This window comes from Python bivittatus, unplaced genomic scaffold, assembly GCF_059951505.1.
Source record: "Python bivittatus isolate LINGU-HERP-01145 unplaced genomic scaffold, Pbiv_v1 ctg000090_np1212, whole genome shotgun sequence".
Classification (NCBI taxonomy): Eukaryota; Metazoa; Chordata; class Lepidosauria; order Squamata; family Pythonidae; genus Python; species Python bivittatus.
In genome coordinates this window covers 3,070,997-3,083,491 of record NW_028277046.1, presented here as the reverse complement: position 1 = coordinate 3,083,491, position 12,495 = coordinate 3,070,997, and positions in this window count along the sequence as shown.

The window sequence follows — 12,495 nt, the reverse complement described above, 5'->3', positions numbered from 1 at the left end:
GAGAGGCAATTATGAATAGCTCTGACTTAATTAGATCAGCGATTCGGATACTCAAGGAGTTTAGACATCTGTATTAAGTATTTATAATTGCAGAAGAATTTGCTGAAGTAAGATTGTGTCAGTGAATAGTAATTTAATAAATAAAAGGCAAGTCTTTCCACTTAAAAAAGAAAGAAATTAATAATTCAGAAACACTTTCTCTGCCTGGAGACTGAATGCAGTTTTCCGCTTGCATAAGAGGGGGGGGAAATCAAGGAGAGACAAGAGCTTTTCGCATAATTTGCTAGCCACGTTGAGAATCAGCCAGATTAAAACAAGCGTTAATAAAGAAATGCTATCTGTCTTCCCTTCACTAATAGCAAAATTTGGATTTCTTCTCCCTGCCCTGAAATGTACCTAGTTTATGAACACTGCATCAAAGTGATTAGCGTATTAGTGTGCATTCAGCTGGTTGGATCAATACATTCATTTAATGATCTTCACATTAGCCATGCTGGCTAGTGTGCTGGCTGGAATTTTAGAGGGCTGGAGGAGTATCCCAATCCATCTGGAGAACACCAGCTCGGGAAGAATAAAATGCCTTAATTGTTGTAAACAGAGCTGTGCAAGAGAGTGGAGATTTGCCATTGGCCTGATACTGAATCCGCCAACCCACACGGAATGTTCAAAACATCTTTTCCGATCTATAGTACTTTTAAGTTTTCACGGGGGAGAACTTTTTTCAGGGTCACAAATGGAACAGACCCCAGAACATGGAGGAGTCTAGATTCAAGCCAAGCACATCCTTGCAAGCCCTCTTTGATACCCTGGGGCTGAGAAGACAGCTAAGCCCAGTTGTGGGCGGGTGGGGGGAAACCAATACCTTTGATTTCCTCTCTACGTTTGGCCACAGATGAAAGCGTCATCCTCTCTTGAACCCTTTTTCTCGACTTCTTTTCAGGAACCCAAGGTTAAAGGAAGGAGAAAGGAGTCAGTTTTCCAAATCTGCTCACCACATCTCCTTCCTGGGCTAGGCATGTCCTTTCAATTTGTATTTTTAAAGAGATGCTTTGCTAGAAGGCAGAATGAATTATGCATGAGAGCACTTTATTTCCCTCCTCCCATACTATGGGGGAGCTGTTGATCATAGCTTCCTTCTCTTATTATGCTGCAGAGATACAGTGACAGTTAGGAAGGGCCTGAGTGCTTCCGTGGAGCCTCCTGGGAAACCAGATGAGGTGGAAAACATCTCCAGTTTTTCCAAATCGACATGGACAACACTCTACACAAGGCCATATCTGTATCTGAAGGCTTCCATGCCACTCCCATGATAACAGTCCTCTCTTCAAAGCCATCCTTCAAACTGAAGGGCTATTCAGCTTAACTATGGTTTGTACAGAACTCTGAAGAAGAGACAACAGAGGGCCTGAAAATGCCTACACAGAGCGCTGCCCTGGACAGCAGGCCAACACACTGTTTGCTCAGTGGAGTGTTTTGTGCTACGTTGGAAGGGTTAAGCTGGATGACTGCCATATCATTCCCTCTATAGCTAAGCTCACATGACTAGTTACCGCGTGACTCACTGGACAAGCCATCATACGCCTGAGTTCAGACATACCACACTGAGCCCAAATTACACAATGGCATCATGTGACGTACAAACAAATATGATTATTCCAGTATTGGGGACATACTTCCTTGTGACAGATTGCCAAGGCCCTAACTTTGCAGAACTTTGAATGCACAGACGCACTCCCACCAAGGTTGATAAGACCACCATTTTCCAGAAAGTAAACATCAGAAGGATAAGCCATCGTATCACCCATTAGATTTGAATAAATAATCTTACCCTTCATTCATTTTACTGTAAATGAAATATAAAATAAAGTTTACTCAAATTCTGCCTGATATAGAAGCAGCCATGAAGTTTTCTCCTGTTCTGGCCTACTATCACGAGCTTCCAGATCGTTCCCCATCAAGAACTGACCCCGTTTAGCATGCTGGCAACAACCAAGTTTGGCAAAGTTGTTTCTTAAGCAAAAATAGTTACAGTGGTTTTAGGTTCTGAAATTCAGCATTTAATTTTTTTTTCCCCAAGGGCCCTGATTACTTTGGGATCTGTAGCTGCCCCCCGTTTCACATCCCGGCTGAAATCGTAGATGACAGTGAAAATCTTGGCAGTCTGTAGTACTGGGCTAAATAAGCAGCTTGTACATTGCCTGCCTTCTCTGCCTGACTGAACAGAGAAGTCTTGAAGATTTTAGTATAAAGAAAACTGTATTAAACAGCAGCAGCTCTCACGGGATATCCAAACCCAAGCTTGGTCTCTCCAAATACGTGAGCAGCAAAAACCCAGAATGGGGGAGTAAGGAAAGGTGTATAGCAATGCAGCAAAGAACAATCTATTGTCCTAACGCCTGCAGGCAATCTCTCAACTCCGCTGAGGCTGGCAATTGTACCAGTTATGAGATCAGCACTCCATTTGGTTCAGAAGAAGATTAAAGTTTAACTCCACTCTCTGCAGCAGCTGGGAGACCCATTTATTCATTAATCTGACAATTATTATTGGTTTTAATTAAACACACCTCCGTCCCGTTATTGCAGAGAGCGGCGAGGCCCTTTCTCTGTGCCGCTGTGTTTTGATGAATTAAGCAACTCTAAGTGATAATATGATTTACGTCTAACAACAGAAGAAGAGGGGACAGGCAAGAAAAAGTGTTGGGTTGGGGGTGTGATATAATGTTACAGTAAAAAGAGAAAGCCTGAAAAATTATATTATAAAGAAAGCAACTCCTCCCACTTCGTAATTGACTAACCTAATTTCCCTCTTTGTTAAACATACCAATTCAAATGTTGAGAAACAACAAATATCAACATTGCTCAAAACATTTAACTTTTCAAGCACTTACCTTGGTTTAGTATGTATGTAGTATGTTAAGAGATTTAGCTTTTGGTTCTGATTGGTTGAGCTTCCCTGAAGTCACAAAGGAGTCCTTCGCTGTCATTGGCTGAACTGCTCAGGTCCTAAAAAACAGACAGATAAGTCAGTTTCACTTCCTCCCTCATTTATTTTAATGTTAAATTTTATTTTACATTAAGTTCTGCAAGCAGATGGAGATTAGGAAGAGAAACACAAGTCTTGGCCTGGATTTCATGGGAAGCAAAAGTATTTTAATTGCAAGATCTAGCTTTTTTTGGAGAAATAGGTTTTGTGTAATACTAAATTCCTATGGCTAAGAATACCTACACGTTTGCTTGGAACTTTAATACAAGCTTTAAAAAAACAATCATAGTTATATTGGTACCTGAGGAAGGACCCCACAAAACGCATGCAAAATAAGAACAATAATGATCTGGGTTGATGCTTTCATTAGGAACAATGATTAATACAAAAATGGGATTAAAAATTGCTGAAGTGAGTGCACGTTCTCCAGTATTCTTTGGTTAGATACAGAGCTCCAAAGCTTATACACACTTTTATGTTATTGGTCCTAATAAAAGTATCAGCCAGGTTTTTCTTTAATGGATTCTGAGCTCAGACAATTTCTGTGATACTGATGGATCTGTTTCATTTTAAAAGGCAGGCCTCCCTCTTGTGGCTGTTGCTTCCTTTCGTGAGCAACTGCTGACTTTTAGATGAAAAAACCTGTAGGCAACATGAGCAGAGGATTTAAAAAAAAAAAAACCAAATTAAAGTATCCAATAATCAGGACTTAGTTTTTCAGGAATATCCAACCATTTGCATCGGACGTGGACACTGACCTGGAGCACCACAACATTTTTGCAATACATTTGTTCCTCTTTAAGCATCCTTAGCAATTATACGCAGAAATGTGGGATTTTTGTGCAGGGGGCAATAGAGGAGAGGTTGTGGTGCTATGCTACAGCCCATTTGATGGAATTTTATGGCTCAGCGCTGTCTAGTGCAGCGTTTCTCAACCTCGGCAACTTGAAGATGTGTGGATTTCTTAAATGAAATTAAAAATTAAACCAGTTAAAGTCCACACATCTTAAAGTTGCTGAGGTTGAGAAACGCTGGGCTAACCTTACCCAGATCCTTCAACCATTCCTTCTAGCCCTTGGTTTCCAGACCCTTCACCATCTCGGTGGTGTTCCTCTAAACTTGCTCCAATCTGTCCCTGTCCTTTTTGAACTGGGGTGCCAAGAACTAGATCTAGGACGCCAAACCAGGGGAGAGAAGATGGAGACAATCTGGTCCAGCGCTTGCCGCCGCCTCCTCCTAGCTCAGCTCCTACATTTGCACATAGCATACCAAGACAACCGATCAGCATTCCCTCTCCATAAGGAATGCTGTCCTACCTGAACTGCAGAAATCTAAATAGCCACCAGATGGCAGCAAAGACTCCAAAAGTCCAATTGCAGCCATCTAGTGACCACCCCAGAGTTTTGCAGCTCCTGATGATTGCTCTTCATTGTCCTAAGAAACCAATGCATGACTTTAACATAGCATGCATATATGTGGACACTGGTCCGTGACTGTCCATAAAAGCCTGCTTATTATCTCTGTGTGCAGAAGGCCTGTCTTTTGTGCAGAAAGGCCCTCCCTAGTTTTTAAACCTTAGCTCGTGCATCAAACCTCGGTCGTCGGTGGCTTTTTAAAAGCCTTTGCAAAACTCCCACGGCCTTTGGATTCTGGAGGGCGCACATGTGTGGGGGTGGCGGAAGGCCTGGATAATTCACCGTGCAAGCGTCACATAAGCCAAAAGCTCGCTTATTGCCTTATTAGAGTAAGAATCCAAGTTAGCTCCCGTAAAGCCGAAGGCGGGTTCCCAGACGAGGATGAAGTTTATGAGATGTGAAGAGGAGCGGGGCGAAGGGAAGCCTTAACAACCTGGATCTGATTTCGAAGAAATAACAGACCGGCCCGTCTCTGTAATCGGGGCCGATAAGATCGGCTCGGGGCTGGTGTTTCCAGTGGGGCCCAGACGCCGAGGCCGACGGCACCGAAAATAAATTCTTAAAAGCTGAGACCAATTAAGGGCAGCGGTTCAAATAAGCTGGGGGCTCCACTCCCCAGCGAGGAAATGAATCCGGGGGGAATCCGCTCTACGAGGTGGGGCAGCCCTTTTCCAAACGCAAGGGTCGCAGGAGGAGACAGGGGTCCGCCGGGATGAGCCCCAATGGGGTGAAAAGACCATTTGGGTCCTTGCTGAATGAAGAACGTTAACCAAGCCGTGGCATGGGCAATTTGTGCCCCACACTTCAGAGGCAGCTTCGGAAAAGGAAGGAGAAGAGGAGGAGGAAAGAAGAAAGACTTTTCTTGAGATCCTGGGACATGCTCAGGTCCAAAATGTTCTTCAGGCAAGATCCATAAATCTAGGGAAGAGATTGAGGCTTCCTGTGGGGAGCGCATGGCCAGCCAGGGCTCCGCTGTGCAGTATGGGCCTCAGGGCTCCAAGGGGGAAGAGAGTCGGCTAGGCCTCAGTGGGGCCTTTCAGCCCACCAGGCCTCAGCTGTCAGCCCTTCGAAGTAGGCCAGGCCAGAATCCATAAGAAATCCGGGACCTCTGTTGGCTTGAGTGTCCTAAGGTGGAGCTATCTGAAATTGCTTTCTCACGTTCTCTTCTTTTCCCGCCCTTAAATCAGGATTGGCTCATGACCGGGTTCCTTCTTCAAGGACATCTCTGTGGTTCTCCATAGCAGACCTGCCAGATGTGCCTCAGTTTCTCAGCCCACCAGGCTTCATGCCTGCTGACCAGGCCTCAGTCATGTCTCAGCCCACCAGGCTTCAGGCCTGTCAATGAGACCTCAGTTGGGTCTTTTAACCCACCAGGCTTCAGGCCTGCTGATGAGGCCTCAGTCGTCTCTCAGCCCACCAGGCTTCAGGCCTGCCGACCAGGCCTCAGTCGTGTCTCTCAGCCCACCAGGCTTCAGGACTGTGGACGAGACCTCAGTCCTGTCTCAGTCCACCAGGCTTCGGGCCTGCCAATGAGACCTCAGTTGGGTCTTTTAGTCCACCAGGATTCGGGCCTGCTGACGAGGCCTCAGTCGTGTCTCTCAGCGCACCAGGTTTCAGGCCTGCCGACCAGGCCTCAGTTGTGTCTCAGCCCACCAGGCTTCAGGCCTGCCGACCAGGCCTCAGTCGTGTCTCTCAGCGCACCAGGTTTCAGGCCTGCCGACCAAGCCTCAGTCGTGTCTCTCAGCCCACCAGGCTTCAGGCCTGCTGACCAGGCCTCAGTCGTGTCTCTCAGCCCACCAGGCTTCAGGCCTGCGGTCGAGGCCTCACTCGTGTCTCTCAGCCCACCAGGCTTCAGGCCTGCGGTCGAGGCCTCACTCGTGTCTCTCAGCCCACCAGGCTTCAGGCCTGCCGACCAGGCCTCAGTCGTGTCTCTCAGCCCACCAGGCTTCAGGCCTGCCGACCAGGCCTCAGTCGTGTCTCTCAGCCCACCAGGCTTCAGGCCTGCCGACCAGGCCTCAGTCGTGTCTCTCAGCCCACCAGGCTTCAGGACTGTGGACGAGACCTCAGTCCTGTCTCAGTCCACCAGGCTTCGGGCCTGCCAATGAGACCTCAGTTGGGTCTTTTAGTCCACCAGGATTCAGGCCTGCTGACGAGGCCTCAGTCGTGTCTCTCAGCGCACCAGGTTTCAGGCCTGCCGACCAGGCCTCAGTTGTGTCTCTCAGCCCACCAGGCTTCAGGCCTGCCGACCAGGCCTCAGTCATGTCTCTCAGCGCACCAGGTTTCAGGCCTGCCGACCAAGCCTCAGTCGTGTCTCTCAGCCCACCAGGCTTCAGGCCTGCTGACCAGGCCTCAGTCGTGTCTCTCAGCCCACCAGGCTTCAGGCCTGCGGTCGAGGCCTCAGTCGTGTCTCTCAGCCCACCAGGCTTCATGCCTGCTGACCAGGCCTCAGTCGTGTCTCTCAGCCCACCAGGCTTCAGGCCTGCCGACCAGGCCTCAGTCGTGTCTCTCAGCCCACCAGGCTTCAGGCCTGCCGACCAGGCCTCAGTCGTGTCTCTCAGCCCACCAGGCTTCAGGCCTGCCGACCAGGCCTCAGTCGTGTCTCTCAGCCCACCAGGCTTTAGGCCTGTCGACTAGGCCTCAGTTGGGTCTTTTCGCTCACCAGGCTTCAGGCCTGCCGACTAGGCCTCAGTTGGGTCTTTTAGCTCACCAGGCTTCAGGCCTGCTGACTAGGCCTCAGTTGTTTCTTCTCCCTGCTAGGCCTGTCACCTAAGCCTCAGCCATTCTTCCATTCTTTTAGCTAGGTCCCAGGCTGCAGCTGGTCTGTGTCGCCTAGTAGGTTATGGAGAGGCTTAAGGCCTTATTCATCTCTTCCAAAGCTGCCAGCTAGAATATCTCATTAAGGCCTCAGTCATAGATGAAGAAGCTCAGCTGAGTGTCCCTGCTGCATTCCACCTGTCAGGCCTGGTTATTGGCCACATTCTGTCTACTAGACCTCAGTTGTACGGCTCAGGAAAATCAGTGAAAATTCAGTCAGTGGGGCCTTGCTAGGCCTCAGTCCTAGGTCTTAAGTTAGGCCTTAAGAAAAGCAAATTCTTGGTTTTGGTTCCAGCCCGCTTCCAAATTCTTTAAATTGTATAGAAAGAAAATCCAGAGAAGTCACCAAGGGCATTTCATCTCTCCCTGGATTCCAAATCCATCCCCTTGGGAGAACAGCCTGTGCTTGCCCTATGCATGAGCAGCAAGGAAGATAGAAATAATCATGGCAGGTAGGAGCACTAGAAATTCTTGCTTTGTCTCCAGATTAATTTTACTCCTTGCTTAAGATGTCCCCCCAAACACACATGTCTGCTTTTGTCTCCTTAGGTCTCCATGTTGTCTTGCATGATTTGGGAGAGCAGCAGAGATGTCCAGGTAAGCCACGTACAATTCCAGGAAGGAAGGATGTTCCTTCTTTATTTTCTCTATTTTTCCATTTACTCCCGACGTTTGACCTGTGTGGGTTTGCACCAGATGTGCAGCCGTAAATGTGTGGTTTGTTCATTGGTGGCTTAGCCTGGTTTGTGAATGCAGCCCCTACGGTTGGTAAACCATGGTTTTCGACGTTACATGGTACAAACCCAGCCAAGATGCAGCAAACTCTGGTGGGTATACGGTCTATGTTTCGAAAAGTTGAGTCCTCCAAGATTGCTAAGAGCTGTTGCAATCCCACTTTCTGGAAGACAGGAGTGCCCTCAAAGAACATGGAAACTGGGCATCATCTCTTTAATGGGTTAGACTCCAGGATCTTCGGTTATCCCAGTCCAAATCTTACATTTATTCATTCAGCCTTGAATGAGCTTTTGAGTTGACCAGCTCCATGGTGGATGCCAGCGTTCCCACTCCAAAAACTCCTCCTGGACACGCTCATTCTCTGCAGATTGAAGCCAATTTGTGATTCACTGCCCTTTCTCTCTAAGCAAATACATTAACATCCCCCACTTCCATGTAATCAGAGTTTGTTTATGCCTTCTCTTTCATCTTTGGCCTCTGGCTTTTTATTTCCTTATAGCCATCAAAGAGTGATTTTCTTGTCTTTTGTCAGCTAAATGGGCTGTAACAGAGACTTGAAAACAAAGGAAATCAGTGATGTCCGGGTTGTTTTTCAGGGCATCCGTGAGATTTGCCTCCCCCAGTCACCTCCGCCTGCTTTCAACAAAATTTATCATTGTGGAAATGTGGTTTTCAGATGGGTGGTTTCTTCTCCTCTGCCATTTCACAGGGAAAGGAGCAATCTGCCCCCTTTGCTTAACCGAACAGTGGGCTTACAGAGAAGTCTGAGAAATTCATTTCATCCAAAGGTCCTGGAAAGCCATCGCACATGAATTGCAAAACCCACTTTTTACCTAAATCTAGCCATGCAGTTTGCAACTCACTGGATGGGTGAGTTCAAAAAACTGAATGCAGGAACAAGGCACAAAATATTACTGTAAAGGAAATCACTTACAAAGCTTTTGGGAATTAGAGAAAGATGTGCATAAAATATATCTTCTAGGAGAAGATATTTGTGCTTTTTTTTTTTTTAAAGTAGCAAACCAAATTTGAAAGATTGCTTCCCCGAAATGGATTAATTGCTCTAAAAAACAAACCCTGAGGAGTAAATAAAAGACAAATATTGTCTGTTTGCCCAAGATTAAGTTCCCAGTTGATTTTATGGTCGCCTTTATTTTGCCTTCCACCAAAGCAATACTGTACTAGGGCATCTATGAATCTGTGGATCTTTGCCTTGCCTGGTTAGCAACTGAGATTGTAGGGCAAAATGTTCCCTAGACCGCAAACAGTTTGTTGTGGAATGGTGGAACGCTTCCATCATTTGAGTTGGCTTTTGCTTCACCTGTGCTGGGATTTTGGTCATGGATCTATTTACTAGCTCTGGGTATTAGGTAGTTCTCATCTCTCCCCTCTTGTTGATCTATTTCTGGGAAAGAAGAACATGGAAACCTTCTTTGGAAAGGGTGGAGGCAGAGAGAGAGGGAAAACTCTTCCATTTTTAGCAGCGTCCTTGGTGGCAGAAATCCTGGCAACTATTTTTATTTTTTTCCTCCAAAATACCTGGATGTTGGGTCTAGACCCTCAGTCTAGAAACAGTATTTTCCTCCATCAGACCGTCCTGTCTTTTTGTGTCCCCCCCCCTCGTTGTGCATCCCTTTTTCCCACACTTGGAAAGAGCCATGATGCCCAAAAGAAAAAAAAAGCAGTAGCAGTACTGTCAGAAGGCTTTTGTACTGGACCGAGAGGGGTGTTTGACACCAACATCTACATTCGCCCAGCTCCATAGCTAAGTTAGAACATGTTATTTGAAAATTTATGAAAATTCACAGACCGGGTCATTCCCTGTCCTTCTCCTGGATTTGACACTTAATTTTTTTCATGTTTTTCTTCTGTGGTCAGTGGGTATCTCTGGATACCTCCTACTGTTCTGATTACATTAGCATTCTCCCATCCTGTGGAAAACAAGTTCATTATTAGGCTTTAACAGCTTTCTTCATCTCGACCTAGCCGGGATTCCTCCAGGACACCTTACCCTGAGCCTTCATGCTCAGCTTCTACTAGCCAGAGGTAGAGTTGAAAACAGAGGTTGTGCTCTTAGCTTGAAAGTTTTGTAAGAGGCCAGGAGGCTGGATCATATGACAGCAGTGTCCATCATGTTTCCAGTGATAGATAATAGGGTGCCCTTTGGCCCCACAAAATGGGCCCTCTCTCCTACGATACAGATGTTTCCATAATACAGGCTTGGGGGGAACAGTGTAAAAGCATTCTGCAGAAGGGGGGGGTATCCAGATAATCTTCAACCCTAGTTTATTAAAAAACCCTCTCCACTGCTTTCCACCACGTCAATTCCCACCCCTAATCCACGCTCCCTCACCTAAACTGAGAGTCGTCGGCATACGTTGCTTTCCATTTTCAAATGATGTAAACTTAAAAACAGCTTGTGGCATCAGACTCGCTCTGAACAAGAGAGGGAGCTCGTGGGCTTGAACACTGAGTGCTTGAAAAAAAGAGAATCAGAGCTTGGTTAGGACGGCGTGTCGTGCATCTTGGACAACGGTCATAACTGAGGCCGAGTTCCACCCCCACCATCACCAATTAGACAGCAACAAGTGATGGGACCCAGAATTCCACTCTGACTGCCAGTTCTGCTGACTATATATTAGCTCTACTATTAGAGGCAGTTTGTAGAAATAACTCCATCTCCAACTTGGGGGCACTTTAGAGACTTCTGTTTGGGAATGGAAGGGTGGACAAGAAGAGCTTGTCATCTGACCCCACAGGGTTTGTTTTAGCTGTTTGCACATAACACACACTAACACCCAGCTTATGAATTACCTAGCTGGTTGCCCCACACAGTTGTAAACCAACCCCCCCAGCTGGGTCAGACAATATACTGCAACCTTTTAGCTAACAAGCTCATAATTCTGTGTTTCTGCGTGGTTAGTGGGGGAAGGTTATTATAGGACATTTAGAAGGCTGGTTTACCCATCATGCTAAGCTATGGTTTAGGTTTAGGCTTAGGTCCTGTTTAGCTTAGAAAAGAGTTTCCACCAGTTAGCAAATAACACTGGCTTGGGATATAGAAGATGATTAGAAGGAACGTCAAATGAGGCATAGCAACATAGCTAAAATTTAATCATAAATATATAGCTATTAGTATAGAGAGATCACTCTTGACTGATCAAAGGAATGGCTGGGCCCAGGGGCTGGATGTGGTTCCAAGATATCTAGTTGCTGACTTCCATCTGAAGAGGATGGTACTTGTGATGGTAATGGTGGGAGAAGGTGTGTAATAACACACCTGCAAACATAAGTGTTTCTTTGACTGCAGAGTGCTCAGTGTGGGAAGCATGTAGGCAAGAGGCTGGACGAAGGGGCTTGGTGGATGGACTGGCTCCCAAGCCTAAAGCTGTCCCTTTTTATTGGTTCTCAGCCCAAATGGAAGCCTGGGGTCTGTTCTTTGCTGGCTGGACAGGACAGTGTATCTCTCTTTGGGCCGTTGTTTTTAAATGGCTCTAAATATTTACTCCTTGTTTAGGCTGCAGACTGCAAGAGTCGTGGCAGGAAGTTCGGAGAACCCCAGTCAATTTGGAAGCAGGACCTGTGCTGTGAGCTTTTTCAGCCTGGCCAGTGTGGACATGCACCTGTTGCTATATTTAGAGGTAGGTGTTTTCCCTCTTTTATCGTAGCTTTATCACAGGACTGAGCAATCTAGCCGGGAGCCACGTTTTCCTTTTTTAAAAGTTAAAACGAAAAAACGGCATCACACAAAGCATTTTCTAGTGCTCTGCAAACAGAATGGGAGAGGCTGAAGTGGATGATAAAGATCAAGTGCCAGTCTTAAGCAGAGCTGACCACCAAATTCTTTGGAACAGAATTGAGGCGGACTTGGCCTGCTGCACACAGCAATCTTCCTTATGCTTCATTCCGTTTCTTTGTCCTACCTCACTAAAAAAGTTAGGTACGAGTCAGATTTGCAAAGCCAGCAGAGAAACTCGAGATCTGGTTGGACAGGGCTTGCGAAGAGAAAGCTTGCAAAGAGATCTTCCAGCCAACCTAGACTTAGAAACTTTCACACCTGACCTCTCAATGCCATCAGAGATGTATTCATTTATTAGATTTTTAAACCACTGCACTAAAGCAAGGGGGGGAAACCCTCCTTCATACAACGATGTAAAAGTAATAAAAATTATAACAAAGATTTAAATCATCTTAAAACTAGAGAGCACAAACTGTTCTACAGCACTGTCTTAATTAATTTTAAAAGCCCTCTGGAAGAACTCTATTTTCGCTTGCTTCTGCAAAGCCAAGAGGGCCTGAGCAGGCCAAGGCATTTCCTCCTAGCTTTGCCCCATCTATACTCTCAGTAATGGGGGACTACCAACAGCTTTTCTTGAGTTGCAGTTCTGGTTTCAACAGTCTTGCAGATACCTTGGCACCAACCCAATAAAGTTTAGGCCCAATACTTTAAATTGCATCTGCAAATCTACCAGTAGCCAGCGCAGGGTACCTGAACACGAGGAGATCCTTATGCAAAGAAAGTCCATAGCTCATGTGGAGATGTGTCCC